The 16,324-nt window shown below is 39.6% G+C and overlaps 1 pseudogene; it reads left to right on the forward strand.

The window, feature by feature from the left end:
* Window positions 1-2,083: 2,083 nt before the first annotated feature.
* Window positions 2,084-12,239, forward strand: LOC137500994 (uncharacterized; annotated as a pseudogene).
* Window positions 12,240-16,324: the final 4,085 nt, after the last annotated feature.

Genomic DNA, 16,324 nt, shown 5'->3' on the forward strand with positions numbered 1-16,324 from the left:
TGCAGAAAGCTGTTTTTGACATGAGTATGTCTTAAAACTGAGGGTCATCGGTAAAGTTTAATCGCAGAATTAGTAATACAGAATGTGTTAGTCGATGTTACCTGGCAACCATGCAGACTGTAATGTGAAGTACTGATGGGTGGCCATGACTAAATAATGGCGTGTGGCCTCCGAAGAGGCCTGGTGCAGGTCTTTCGAGTTGACACCGTATAGGCGGCCTGCGTGTCTGTGAGGATGGGGCCCTACCTATGATGAATTCTAATGATGGAGACGGCATACACACCCAATCTCCGAGACATCAGAATTAACCAATGAAGGTTAAAATTCCCGACCCGGCCGGGAATCGAACCCGGAACCCTCTGGACAAACGCCAACACGCTAACCACTTAGCCATGGAGCCGGATATGGCCATGACTGAAAGACATAGAGAAGGTTCTTTTCTCAAAGAAGCTTCATCTCTTCATACTCTAGTGAACTGATTATTCATTCGTTGTTTCATTGGCCCTGAGTCATTTCCCCCTTTGGATGCACTGAATCCTACACTTGTCGACTCCAAATTCCATATAGACGTCTCTAGAAAACGATTCTTTAGATGCAAATTCATTAATCGCTCTAAATTTGAGTTTCATTTATTAACCATTTAATTTTCCCAAGGGTAATTTGACACCGTTTTTAAGTACATTTTCTGTGCTTTATTTAGTGATAGGAATAATTATTTGCCTATTGTATTGTGTTTTAGCGGATAATACACCTGCATTTTCAGTAAATACCTACGTATTAATTACCGCCATTATGAAAAGTTTACATACTAAAAAAATCTAAATATCTTGTTATATTTGACCTCAGTACCTGACATATATCAGCTCATTTGTTATCAGTACAGACGTGACTGAGTGTTATAGAAACATTCGTCGTCTCATTTTAAGCTTTTACTTTATTTTCACAATTATTTTTACAACTAATATATCGGATGTCCACAATTAAAGTGATGGTATTCAGCGCGGTAACGATCGCAGGAGTCTGAAACTTCGTACTCGCAGATATGCTAACTAAGGAATGCGATTGCGATTTATGCCCCCCCCCCAAAAAAAAGAAATTGATCTAAGCATTGTCACAAGGCAAAAATATGGCACTCTAAGCGGTCAGAACGTGCAATATTCCGTAACTCTGACGTCAACATGTTCTTCCAGTAGAATTGTGTCATTTCCATGGTTGTTGCTTGATGACGGACGTTGATTCCTTTGTGAAGTGAATCTTCGTTGCAACGTAAGAATGTTAAACTTTTCCGTGTGAAACGTAATGCCTATTGGAAAGAGAGAGACCGTGCACTACTAGTGAAGTTGTTTGATCAGAATATTAAGAGCTCAGGTGGAAAATCACTTATAGGGAAAGAAGGTAAGGCAGAAACATGGCTGAAACATATTCAAGAGTTGTATCAAGGTAAAGAAGTAGATGACAAGGTTCTGGAGCAGGAAGAGGCCACTGATGCTGATGAAATGGGAGACCCAATTTTGAGGTCGGATTTCGACAGATCTTTAAGAGACCTAAATAGGGACAAGGCAGCTGTGATTGATGACATAACCTCAAAATTACTGACTTCCTTAGGAGAAACCAGAATGGCTAGGTTATTTTTTACTGTGTAAAATGTAAGATACAGGAGAAGTGCCATCCGATTTTTGATATAAGGTTACCCCTATTCCCAAGAAAACAGCTGCTAAAAATTATTGTGAAAAGTACCGCCATTATTTACAGGAGAATGGAAAAACAAGTTGAAGCTGAGATGGGAGAAAATCAGTTTGGCTTCGGAAGAAATGTAGGAACACGTGAAGCACTCCTTACTTTAGATGTAATCTTAGATGTAATCTTAGATGATCGAATTAACAAAGACAAGCCCACGTGCCTGGCATTCGCAGATCTATAAAAGGCATTCGATAATGTTGATTGGACCAAGCTATTTAAGATTCTGAAGGCGATCAGAATCAGATACCGAGAAAGGAGAACTATCTCCAATCTGCACGGAAATCACTCTATAGTGATAAAAATAGAGGACTGGGAAAGCGAAGCAGCAATCCAGAAAGGAGTGATGAAATGCTGCAGTTTTTCACCTCTCCTTTTCGATGTTTGTATAGGGCAGGTGTTAAATGAAACCAAAGAGGAATTTGGAAATGGAATCACAATCAAAGGAAAGGAAATAAATACTCTGTGGTTTTCCGATGATACTGTTATTTTATCTGAGTCTGCAGAAGGTCGAGGGAAACCACTGAATGGTACGGGCACAGTCTTATAGAATAAGTGCCAGATGACGATAAATGAATCCAAAATAAAATGAATGGATTGCAGTCGAACAAAGTCTACTGATGCAGGAAATATGTTATGAAATGACGTCTTAAAGTAAATAAATGAATATTGTTACTTGGGTAGTAAAATAACTAACGATGACAGAAGTAAGGAGGACATAAAATGCAGACTAGCATAAGCAAGGCAGGCCTTTCTTAAGAAAAGTAATTTGCTCATTTCGAATATGGACATAGGAATTAGAAAGGTGTTCTTGGACGCTTTCGTCTGGAGTGTGGCATTTTATGGAAATAAAATATGGACAATAACTAGCGTGCTGGCAAAACGTTTAAGGACACCCATGGGAAATAGAACGTCTTTTATTTATCTCACTAATTAATTAATGATAAATTACCAAAAACTTACACAACAGGTAATCTATTGGGCCCCGTTGGCCTTCTGGAATTGCTTGATCCTGTCTGGCATTGTGTCGATTAGCTTAGCACACTCATCCCTGGTGATCTGCCTCCAGAGATGCATTACTTGGAAAATCAATTCTTCCTCATGTTTAGGTTTCATTTTCTCCAACTTGTAGGCCGGGTTCCAGAGGTTCTCTATAGGGTTCAGGTCAGGGCTTCTTGCCGGCCATGGTAATACCTCGACATTCTTTCCACGAAACCATTCAGTAGTGACCTTGGATTTGTGGCAAGGGGCGTTATTCTGCTGAAAAATGAAGTTGTTTCCCTGTTGGCGTGTTACTGAAGGCAGCATACTTCTTCCATTGTCTCACAATATTGGATACTGTTAATTGACCCAGCAATAATCCTGCATTCTCCTGGTCCTTCAGAAGTGGTGCAACCCCATATCATTATCGAATCACCTCCTTGCTGAACAGCTGGTGCCACACAGGACGGAAGAACCTTTTCAGTTTTGGTTCACCGAACTCTGATCTTTCGTCTTGAAAACAACTCAAACGGCATTCATCTGAAAAGACAACCCTTCTCCGTGCTTCCCTTAGCCAATTCCTTCTTTCAAGACATCATTTCCATCTCCTTTTCGTGGCTAAGTTGTTCAATAATGGGTTGCGTATCGTGTAAAATGATTGGAGCCCTGCTTCTTGTAAGCGATTGGAAATTGTCCTTACGCTACGGTAATGTCAATATTGTGCAATGTCTTAACAGTACTCAAAACGTCACTGCTGCCAGCGTTTCTGTTCGCCTTACTTACAGCAACAATTGTTCTATCAAGTCTAGGTGATGTCTTTCTTGGGCGACCACTGCGAACGGCATCAAGCACTGTTCCGGTGGCATTAAATCTTTTTACAGTCTGTTCCACACACTCAAACAAGCTGCAATCTCCCTGTAAGTCTTATGCACCTTATGCATCCCAATAATCTGTCATTTTGTCTCGTTTGACACACTTTTACCACCCATTATCGCGATAAAACTTTTCCACAATGACTTAACCTCAAATTATCCAAAGGAGTAAAAAAACTCTTTGCAGTGCCAAAGAGATCCAGTCCTGCATAGATCTTCGTAACATCTCTCCTTGGGTCACTGCAGTGTGCTAGAAAGTCTTTGACTACATGGCCATCATATGGAGGGAAATTCAAAATTATTTTTCTTCTTCCTATATTTTATGTCTTTTTCATAAAATTCAGCAAACATTCAGAACCCTAAAATTTGAATACACATTTTTTAAATGACGTTTAGCAATAACTGGTTGATTTCTACCTGGTACACCTGCTTGTATAACAAAATTCGGAAAACTGGCTCAATCCGTTTTCAAGTTATTATTTATTTTGTTATAAATATATGGCTTTTTAAAGCACGCCTTAACATCCCTTTCCCGCCCATATTAAAATGCATGTTTTCCTCAGGATTAAAGCAATTCTTTTCAACCATCATTATGATAATGCAGATATTTATAAAAATGTATATAGTACAAAAACTAATGAACAATTAAATCGAAAATGTTTTCATCAAATATAAGGGAGAAATACTCTAATGCTGTACTAGCTACAGGAAGAGAATGGCAAGGTCCTGCCTCTTTAGTAAAGTCCGCCGGTTCGACGTAAGACAATGTATTTGTCCACTGAAAGTTAGGCCTACAATCTATGTCATCACGCATGTGTACGTCGTCATTTCCTGAAATATCGTCACTTTCATTTTCACTTTCCAGTTCACTGAGTTCACTTGAGCCACTACTAACAGTTTCACAGTCAGAATTATCGTTCACCAAACGTTCAATGTCGTTATCGCATAAAATATTTTCACGCGAATTAAACGTCGACGTGTTTGTTTACAATATGTCACTGCCTTCCGTATTTCGTGTTCTAATACGCCTGCTAAGGTTTTAAAAGAAGAAAACTAATATCTTTGGTCTCTAGGAAGTGCACATGCTAGTAACAGTAAGTTATATTTGTCTATCGGCCGATAGATGGCTCATACATGCGACTAGAATTACAAGTACGCTTTACTACGCTATGGGCGGGAGGCCCTAAGCTTTCGTGCTACGCATTACTACGCTATGGGCGGGAGAGGATTATAAAAACTACCTTAAATTGGAGATGGGTAGAACTAGAAACCTCTGGTATTCACTGATGGGTGGCATTTCTGTTGTACTTTCAGCTCCAATGCCAAAATATGTTTGTTAGCACAATGTTTAAGGCCTATAGATGATATCTGCCTTTGACAAGTGCCCTTAAATTTTTTGCCAGCATTAGGTCATAAAGAAGGAGAATGGAAGCTCTTGAAACATGGTGTTACTGAATAATTCTGAAGGTGAGATGGGTGGATCGAATCACGGATGAAGGAATACTGAACCGAATTGGCGGGAGGGGAACGACTTGTGAAAATTTGATCATAAGGAGTGGTAGAACTATAGGGTACATCTTAAAACTGCCGGAGTTGTTCAATCGGCCTTTGAGGCCAATAGGTGGTAAGAACGATACGGTTAGACCATTGTATGAATATGAGAAAAACATTAGAGTAGATTTAGAAGGTAACAGTTACGTAGAAATGAAAAGGTTAACACAGAACAGGGTGGGATGGAGACCTGTATTGCATCTAACCAGTGTACTAAACGTCCATTATGATTCAAAAAGTCAGTGCAACCATCTTGTAGGGAATGAACGATCCTCCTCCTCCTCAATCTTTACCTTGTTAGCCCATGACAGTGTGTGGTGGCTCATTATATGTCGATATTTTTCAACAATATTTGTTGATCTAGTGCCATCTCTCGTTGAGAGATATTCCTACCACAGGCTGTAGCTGGTCCACCCGTTGAATTGAATATCTCCCTCCAGGTTGCTTGCCATTACCGAGTATACTGGCCACGCTGTGAGCTTGCAGTCGGGGGTGGTTGGTTTGAACCCTACTGTCAGCAGCCCTGAAGGTGGTTTTCCGTTATTTCCCACCTTCACTTCAGAAAAATACTGGAGCTGTACCTTAATTAAGGCCACGTTCGTACCCTTGCTAACCCTGTACAATCTTCTTTATGGTACCTACCAGTTTACCCGGCGACGTATCCGGCCTGTTAGATCGATGCGGTGGAGTCTCGCCTGGATTCCTAATTCTTCCAGTACACACACATTGGTTCGATGTTCAATCTAGAGAATACGGTATATCCACATCTAAAATTTATAAATTTTCTATACTTCACACCTTTTCAACTTTCTTATGGAATTCTACTTGCCAAACTTTCCATGCAAGTATGGCACGTAAGATTTATCCAGTAGGGAGTGAATGCTGAAGCAGTCATCATAATCTTTAATCACTACGGCCTGTAGTTATCCCATCAGACCGTTACAAGTTAACAGATAGTGTTATTAGCCAGTGTCATGCAACTACTTTAGCACGGCAATTCCTTGTGTGTCATTACCGCGTGATAATATTCAGCCGTGGAGAATATATTTACGGTTGTTGGCGGGTCTCGTTGAACCCTCTGCTAATGTGGAATGTAGAGTCGTGGATAAAAGTTATGTCGGGCTGAGTGGCTCAGACGGTTGAGGCGCTGGCCTTCTGATCCCAACTTGGCAGGTCCAATCCCGGCTCGTTCCGGTAGTATTTGAAGGTACTCAAATACGTCAACTAGTGTTGGTAGATTTGCTGGCACGTAAAAGAATTCCTGTGGGACTAAAGTCCGGCATCTCGGCGTCTCCGAGAAACCAGGAAAGGAGTTAGTGGGACGTAAAGCTAGTAACATTATTATTATTATTATTATTATTATTATTATTATTATTATTATTATTATTATTAAGAATCATGCGTTTTATTTTAAGTACAGTTTATTATTTTACCATATATTTTTTTACATACTGGTCGAGTCCTAAACAATTTCTTTGGAAATGTTGTCTTCTTTTTCTTTTTTCTTTTTTTACTAGGGGCTTTACGTCGCACCGACACAGATAGGTCTTATAGCGACGATGGGATAGGAAAGGCCTAGGAGTTGGAAGGAAGCGGCCGTGGCCTTAATTAAGGTACAGCCTCAGCATTTGCCTGGTGTGAAAATGGGAAACCACGGAAAACCATCTTCAGGGCTGCCGACAGTGGGATTCGAGCCTACTGTCTCCCGGATGCAAGCTCACAGCCGCGCGCCTCTACGCGCACGGCCTATGTTGTCTTCTATTTTGGACTATCTCTGTAATGCCATTTATTTCCCCAAATTTTGGTATATTTATCCTTTTTAGATCAATTCAACATCGTATCAGTAGGTTTTAGCTTCGTGTCTATTTGTTTGTTCCACCATCACGGGGAGAGTCTACTCATGCAGGATCAGGTTTAAACACCACTGAACAGACTGGGGGCTTATAGGAAGACCAGAGGAGTCCTTTCCAATTTTCTCTTAAACTATTGAATATATCTCGACCAAACTTCATATTTAGAGTTTACTCATTCAAGAGAAGGTTTCGATATGCATATTATTTAAAAATCACTGAATGGACTGGGAGTTTACAGGAAGACTAGAAGAGTGTTTTTACCATTTTCTCTTACACTATTGAATATATTTAGATGAAACTTCATATTTAGAGTCTACTCATCCAAACATAAGTTTCGATATATGTATCGTTTAAAAATCGCTCAACCGACTCTGAGAAGACCAGAAGGTTTTTGTTTTGTTTTCTTTTACACTATTTTTATATCTCCACCAAACTTCATATTTTTAAAATCACCAAATAGACTGTGGGTTTACAGGAAGACCTCAGAATTTTATATTTTCTCTTACAGTAGTTGTTATATCTTGGCCAAGCTTCATTTCTAGAGTCTACTAATCCAGGAGCAGGCTTCGATATGCACATTGTTTAAAAATCACTGAATAGAAAGGGAGTTTATAGGAAGACCAGAAGAGTTTTCCAACTTTCTCTTACACTATTGATTATATGTAAAATCTGTCGCCTATATGTGAAACGTCCCTTTATTTTAAATAATTGTTGCACACAATGTCGCTTACTCTTCAAATGACGGAGAAAATTACTATTACCTACGGGCTTCATGCTCATCAGCCAATGGCGACACCCTCGCAGGCGTACAGTTATTTGAAGGATCCATAACAGTAGAAAATCAGAGGATGCATCATATTTCTCTCGACTTTAAGATTACCCCCACCTAAAGTAACTGAACACCAAGGCAATATGAGGTAGAACTTTTCCCTTTGGTGTCTGTCTGTTTATCTATCTGTTTGTATATTCCTGAAACTGGAAAACTGCTGAACTTAACTCAACCAAACTACGTATTTGGATTCTACTCACTCAGGATTGTGTTATGAGGTGCATATAACGTGATGGTAATCACGTGGAGTTGGTATTTATTGGAAGATTATTCTCAAATGATTTCATTAACATTTGGTCTATCAAAAGACTGTATGTAACAAACGTTTAAGAATATGTTATTTCCGTTCGTTTATGCCAGGTACATATTTACCGTACGACGTATAATAACGCAGAAGATTACGAAAAAATGAATTTTTAGTCGAAGTTCCGTCGGACATGTCGTGCGGGTCACTTCAGGGTGGCAAAACGAAAAAAACTAGAAAGCCATTTTACTCTTTTTGTTAAGAGAGGTATTAAGGGAGGTATCATCAATGTTAGAGCTCCACGACAGTGCTCAGAAATTCAATATGCAACCTGAGAACCATGGGGAATTTCGCACAATTTCGGACCAGGAACTGTACCGTACAATAAATTCGGAAATCGTCATCATGCACCTGGTGCATGCACTGTGCATGGTGCAAAATACGACTTCGCTTGGTTGACCAGAGTGCAGACCTCCACTCCTCGATTTGGAGCAATAGCGCTGTCTCTTTCTTTCCCCACGCCTGTCTCGCTCGCTCCACCTGTCTCCCTCTTCCTCACTTGCTCCGTAAAGCTCCAAATCCGAGCCGAGTTGAGCCGAGTTGAACCGAGCTTAGCCGAGTAGCCCAGGGACGAAGCGTTGGTCCGAGCGGAGCCGAATGGGACCGATGCACTGTGCACAGGAATTCTGCGCCTCAATTTGCACGCGTGAGATTTTGGGCGTTTGAGAGGTCCTGTTTTAAGATGTTGCATTGAACGTGTGAATTGAGATAATGTTACTTCGCATACATTTCTGAACGTAACATGTAATCCACTGCAAATTCCCACGCGACGAACGGGTACAAATGCTAGGTTTTATTTATTTAATTTTAGTGAAAACTTATCTAAACACAAATAAGAAAAAGTTAACAGTTGTATAAAGTAATATGTATTTGCGAGCGCACATGCGAAGGGTGATTTAGGTTGGTAATGAAATGTTTAACAGCCCTACCTTCTCCTGCGTCTATCTCCTTTACCGTCTCTCATGTTGCTAGCAACATGATTGACAAGTTATTTACCTCACTGTTAGAGATCAATGGAGGACTATACAAGGTGGAGTCGCTAATCATATTGCATTTGGATACTTATTTACTCCCTTTATACCCATTTCTTTTTAAGGGAGGTTATTTCTGACACAGTCTTCAATTGACATCGAATATAACATCGCTCGCTGGTTGCTATTTGTTTTTCTGGATTTACTTTAAACCGCGGAGATAAACGGTAAGCGCTAGATGAAATCAGATATTAGGTAAATGTGTAAACTGTGCGAAAAACGAAACAAAACACTAGGCCTATTGCGATCTACGAGTATGGGCCAGATTTTCGCACACCTTGGACCGTCCTCAAATAGGGTAACGATATGCATTTTACTTAAAATAGAAATCTCGACTCCCATCAGTAACACGTGACCTATTTAGAGAATCCTATTATTCATACTAGGAAACACGTAGATAATTTGGTTCCTTACATGCTCGAAGATTACTGAATAGTTTCATTTCGACGCTACATACATACCTCAGAGCCTGATAGCAAATACGTAAAATGTACGTTACCGTACTTTAAGGATATGGGTGTACAGCTTCTTGATTTGAACTGAAGCTTAACTTACTGTCCCTGGATGGGAATTTCAGTACTCTTTCTGTGTCTGACCGAATTCAAAAGGGCACACAACTAAAATGTCTGTATAGCACTCCGACACTTTTGAGGTTACACGCATATAACCTCAAATTATATTATTTTGTGGAAACATACAGCAACCCAAAAAATCCAGTGTTTTATTTTGGAGACTGTCCTGGTGGCTGTTTTGACAAGAAATGTGCTCGCATATCAGTAATAGCCACAGTATTTGTAATTCATTCGTCATCAGCTGGTTGACAATATCCCACTTGAACTTCAATACTTTCCGTAGCACAAGTTCAGTTGCTACGTTCACATACGTTTCATAGTTTCACCTTTCAAGTTATCACATAAATAGTTTAATATACGCGTTCTCCCAACAGGACTGCTTTGGTCAGAGTGTGGTCGGACATGTAGGCTGCATGTCCTACTCATCGCAGTCTTCTTTCCTTGTACACTGTCGCTCAGCAAATCATACAGTTCTTGGTTCTTCCTATGTCTCAAGTCAATTTCTCGAGGCTCTTCACTCGAAAGGTTCTGAGTTTTTCTTCGTCACTTCTTATTTTATTCAAATTCTCTACTTTCATGTTATAACACAGAAACTATCATGGCACTATACACTGTAAGTTTGTTCTTGGTTGCTATCGTTCGTAATATTATGATATGAGTCAACTGCAGCCTGTTTTCGACGCATTATAATCCAATAAATGTTCTTGATTTCCAGGTTGTTCTGTTTGTTGAACAGGGTACCCAGCATAACATGCAAACATATTTTAATCAAACTATAAGTATATGATTAAGATTACAAAGGAAATATTTACGGAGTGTGTTACATACTCGAGTAATGCGAAGTTTGTAAGCGATTTCTCAAAATCTGAAGAGAGGCCTACAGCGCCAGCTCGAGGTCCTGAACTACTTGTTCAGATGCAGTTATGTTAAATGTTAAAATGTGTGTGAATTTGTATATGATGATGCTGTATTTAGAATGTTGAGCTAGTAGTGTTTCTTATAATATTTTCTTTCCTTGGAAGTGTTTGTTGTACTCTTGCTGCTGCTGTGATTGTTGTTTGTTATTGTAAGTCATAGTGTAAAATTTTTAAATTTTGAAATACTTTAGGTACGTGTGGATTTGTGTGTATGATGGTGTTGTAATGTTAAGCTAGTAGTAAGCTCAACCTATAATAGTGTAAGCCGTAGTGGTAAGCACTGGAAATACTTAAGTTGTGTGTGAATTTGTAAGTAATCATTGCCACCGAGATATTCCCCAACTGTGATTTATTTTTAATAATAAGTGGACACAAGAGTCATAATTGAGCCACAGAATGTTTCCCTCTATCCCGCCAGGAAACCTACAGCAGTAAAGTCTTTGAGGTTGAAATAATTCACCGTGGGATTGCAAATTAATATTTTTTTTTAAGTTAAATGAGTAGGACATGCCAACTGATCACGGAAATATATGAAACCGGAGAAATTCCAGAAGATTTTAAAAAGTCTCTCATTATCCCTATACCAAAAAAACCTGGAACTCTAAAATGTGAAGAACATCGCACCTTGAGTCTGTTGTCGCACATGTCAAAAATATTGACAAGAATAATACATAACCGAATAAGCAATAAAATTGAACCACACTTGGCTGAAGATCAGTTTGGATTTAGGCGGAATAGAGGCACACGAGAAGCTATTCTAACATTACGACAGGTTATAGACAAAATGCTAGACGTAAGGAAACCTTTGTTTATTGCATTCGTGGATTTAGGAAAAGCTTTTGATAATGTGAACTGGAATATGTTAATGAAGATTATGACTAGTGTTGGTTTAGATTTTAGAGATAGACGAATAGTATACGAACTCTATAACAACCAGAGGCATCATAAATGGTGAAGTACGGGAAGCTTATATAAAGAAAGGAGTACGACAGGGATGTAATTTGTCACTAGTGCTGTTCAACCTGTATATTGAGAAAGGAATTGAAGAATGCAAAGAGGAAATGGAAGGGATAAAAATAAATGGAGTAGAAACCAAAATGATAAGATTTGCTGATGACATAGCTGTCATAGAGGAGAACGAAGAGAAACAAAGTTCATTAATAAGAATGAATACGATATTGAGAGATAAGTATAACGTGAAAATTAATACAAAAAGGACCGAAATTATGGTATGCAACCGCCAGCATATTGCAGTCGACATCAGAATTAGTGATATACCACTAAGGCAAGTAAATGCCTTTACCTACTTAGGAAGTAAAATCACTCCAGATGGCAAAAGTTCAGTCGACATAAAGAGCAGAATTTCCCAAGCAAAAATTGCTTTTTACAAGAAAAGGATACTACTTACATCAAGGAATTTAAATGTGGAGACCAAGAAGAGTTTTATTAAGTGCTATGTCTGGAGTGTGGCCTTGTATGGTTCAGAAACGTGGACTATTAGTGCACGTGATAAGAAACGTTTGGAAGCATTTGAGATGTGGTGCTGGAGGAGGATGGAAAAGGTCTCATGGACAGAAAAACTCACCAATGAAGAAGTTCTTCGACGAATAAGTGAAAAAAGATCCTTTTTAGCAACAATAAGTAAAAGAAGAGACCAGTTAATTGGCCATCTCTATAGGCACAATGGATTCATAGTTAATGTCATAGAAGGAAAGATTCAAGATAAAAGAGGAAGAGGAAGACCTAGACTGCAATATTCAAGACAGATCAGAGATGACGTAGGAACAGGCTCATATGTGGAAATGAAGAGATTAGCGAATTACAGAGAAGAGTGGAGAAGACGAATTGCTGCCAACCAATCTTAATTGAGAATTAAGAGATTAAGAGAGAGCCAATGCGAATTACTATAAAAAGGATGGGGGGTTGGGAGGAAACAGTATACTAAAATATGAATAATGTTATGTGATATTGAGTAATGCTGACTTTAATGGCAGTGCGTTTGTATGTTGAGAAACAATGATGTGATCCACCGTTATAAATTCTTAGACATCCTTGAATTCCGAATAGCATGACCAGTATCTGTCTTCCTACTTGAAGAGGAAGATTGTGTAACAGTTAAGTACTAGCGATACATCAATGTACACAGCGATTAATGCCATGTAAGGGGATATTATACGGATATACTGTACGTCTTACGTGCAGGCAGATAGTTGCTTGCTGCGATCTCTCCAACACCATACCTATGTACGCTTAGGGAAGATTGAATTTACTACGGTAGATCAGTTTATTTGATTTCTGGAGTTTCAACGAGCTTCTACTGCTTTTGTTCAAATGGCTACAATATTCCAAACGTATGATATATTTTTCAAATGAACATTACTAGCAAATATACCCATGCTTCTGTAAGAGCTTTCGTGGCTCAGGCGGCAGCGCGCCGGCCTCTCACCGCTGGGTTCCGTGGTTGAAATCCCAATCACTCCATGTGAGATTTGTGCTGGACAAAGTGGAGGCGGACAAGTTTTTCTCCGGGTACTCCGGTTTTTCCTGTCATATTTCATTCCAACAACACACTCCAAAATCATTTCATTTCATCCTTCATTCATTAATAATTGCCCCAGAGGAGTGCGTCAGGCTTCGGGAGCCGGCACAGTTCCTATCCTCGCCGCAAGATGGGGGCTTCATTCATTCCATTCCTGACCCGATCAAATGACTGGAAAAGAGGTTGTGGATTTTCATTTCATACCCGTGCTTCGCTACAGTAGTCTAGATTGTATACGGATATCGAAGTAAATGTCGGTACACGCAGTCAATAAGATTGTTTAAATTGCATGTCTCTTAGCGTTATACGAGAAACAAAATAGGGAGGTACAGAGTTGTGATGATACCGGCAGGCTCAGTTGCCTACTGCCATTCACAATCGAGTTGGGCCCCCTTCCCTACTTCCGGTCACAATAGATTTGGAGAGATTTCGTTACAATGGCAGACCCCCTTTCCTACTTCCAAACACATTCCAGTTGAGGAGTTTTCATTATAATGGCAGGCAACTTCCCTACTGTCAGTCAAAATTAAGTTGTGTTCTTATCATTAAAATGAAAGGCCCCTTTTCCTGATGCCAGTCAGTTTACTGCCAGTCACACTCGAGTTGGTGATTTAGGATTATAAAAGCAGATCACTTTGCCTGATGCCAGTCACAATTTAGATGGGTAAATTTGTTTATAACGTCAGGCACACTTGCCTACTGCCAGGCACAATCGGGTAGGAGAGTTATGAACAAAATCGGAGGCTACCTTGCTTTCTGCCAGTCAAATCGAGAACAGCAGTAGGCCCTCTTTACTAATGACAGATACAAAAAAGTTGGAGAAGGTCCCATTCGCACTGCCAGTCAAAGACGATTTGGGGAGAACCGATTACAATTGCAGACGCCCCAATTACTGACGGCCACGATCGATTTGTTAAGGATTAGTTATAACAGTAGACATCCCCTTCCTTGATCGCTGTGAATCGACTTCAATGATCGATATATGAAACTATATGCACGTTAAAATAGTACAGATTAAGTGTAGTTTAACGGTACGTCATATCGACAAATGGATTGCACCGTAAGACGCCGCATGAACTGTTCAAAGGCAATACTCTACTTACCAACTCAATCTGTCGTTTACTGGAATTTCGAAAGCTTGCGTAAAGATTTGGTGGCAAATTAGGGAACATGTGAGGCACTGCCCCTGGACGTAATTTCCATCTCATACGAGAGATATCCCCTTTTTCAGCATTCACTATAAAATTATATGATTTTACTATCAAATCATCAGAGAAATGAACATGACAAATTCTGCTATTATGCGTTAACTCCATATTCTTCCATCGAATAGCTCTGGCCAATTTTTCAAATTGATTTTATCCTTCAGTGGTGAAAAATATCGCATATCATCAACTATTCTACCATAGCCTGACTTACAGCCAAGCCCAAAATAGTACGACATGCTGGATTATTAAATGTATCAAGTCACATAAGATACATGCTTGAAGTACACAACACGCAGAAACTGAGTTTAGGAACTGAAAGCAAAGTAAATTCAAATTATTCACTGAAATAACTTGCACAGTAACGTCTCCCGCACTTTTCTATACCCGGGCTGCCGGAGCTACTGGAGCACGTTTTAGATATAGTCCCTTGCAGTGCTTGCAGTGGCGGGACCACAAACTACCATGCTATAATGGTTGACTCCTCACACTTGATCTTATATTCGTCATGGTCAAACTATGAAATATACGTGTAAAAAAAGAACAATATTTGCGTACAATCGAGAAAAACATACAAATCTAACGTATAATGGATAGAGATGCGACAAAAAGCCATGGGACCAAAGTTGAGGACCACTCCAATTTGACTAAGTTTGTGCCATCCGTTTTGTGATACGACTTACCGTTATCCACCAAATACCTCGAAACCAAGGTCTGCACCATAATTAAAATTCACTCCATATCCCGATATTTTTCGGGGGCAAAAAGTAAACAATTTAAACATCTTGGAATTTTTCCGCCGGTTACAGTTTAAAAGCTATAACTTTGCCAAATTTCAATTTTCTATCTCGTCTGGCAGGCAGTGCCGCCATCTCGATTTGGGGGAGGTAAATATGAGCACATTCAGGAAATTGTTAAGCCCACGAAACCTATAGGTTATCGCTTTGGATAAATATATACGACTGCGTTCTTATGCTGAGCCCAAAATTTTAAGCCCCCATCGTGCCCGCCTAAGAGAGTTTTGAGAATTTTCGATTTTTCTAGGGATCGTGAGGTCATCAGCTTCCTTGGTACCAAGTTGTAAGTTCCTGGGATGTCTGAAAGTGCCTCATTAATTCACGTCTATTTTCATTTCTATACCTTTTTATATACCTACATTCATCGTTCCAGACCGACATGATTTTTATATTTGATAAGTCAAATACAGATACATTATCGCGCGAGATGGCCGTGTGGTTAGAGGCGCTCAACTGTGAGCTTTCATCCGGGAGATAGTGAGTTCGAACCCCACTGTCGGCAAACCTAAAGGTTTTCCGTGGTTTCTCATTTTCACACCAGGCAAATGGCGTACTTTAATTAAGGCCACGACCGCTTCCTTCCCACTCGTAGGCCTTTCCTGTCCCATCGTCGCCATAAGACCTATCTGTGTTAGTGCGACGTAAAGCAAATTCACCTGTACAGATCCATTTAGAAAGACAAGTAAGGTTTCATGTGTATTACACGTTTCGGTACTTGCGCCACGAAAGAATTAGTGATATTTTAACTAAGATTTCATTAGATAGACATAAAGTTAATATTTATGCATTAAACTCGAGGCAATTGTATGCTAGCTCATTGTTGAAACAGGAGTTCTATACTGTTTCCTATCTGACAATGAGTGGAAAAGCATATTTGATCAAAATTCGCTGATGGATGATAAATTACGGATATCTCTACGAGCATGTGGTAAAAAATGTAACATCAGAAAAGTCCACTTAGTTGTTATCTACAGAAAAAAAGTAAAGAACAAACAACATGGCTATACAGCCACGATCAGGCGACTGCTGTTCAGATTACGAGGTGAAGCGGGGTCAACGCGATAAATTTTCTTGGTCATTATTCTTGGGTTTTTAGACCGGATCCGCTACCTCACCATCAGATTGATTCTCACTTG

This window comes from Anabrus simplex, chromosome 1, assembly GCF_040414725.1.
Source record: "Anabrus simplex isolate iqAnaSimp1 chromosome 1, ASM4041472v1, whole genome shotgun sequence".
Lineage (NCBI taxonomy): Eukaryota > Metazoa > Arthropoda > Insecta > Orthoptera > Tettigoniidae > Anabrus > Anabrus simplex.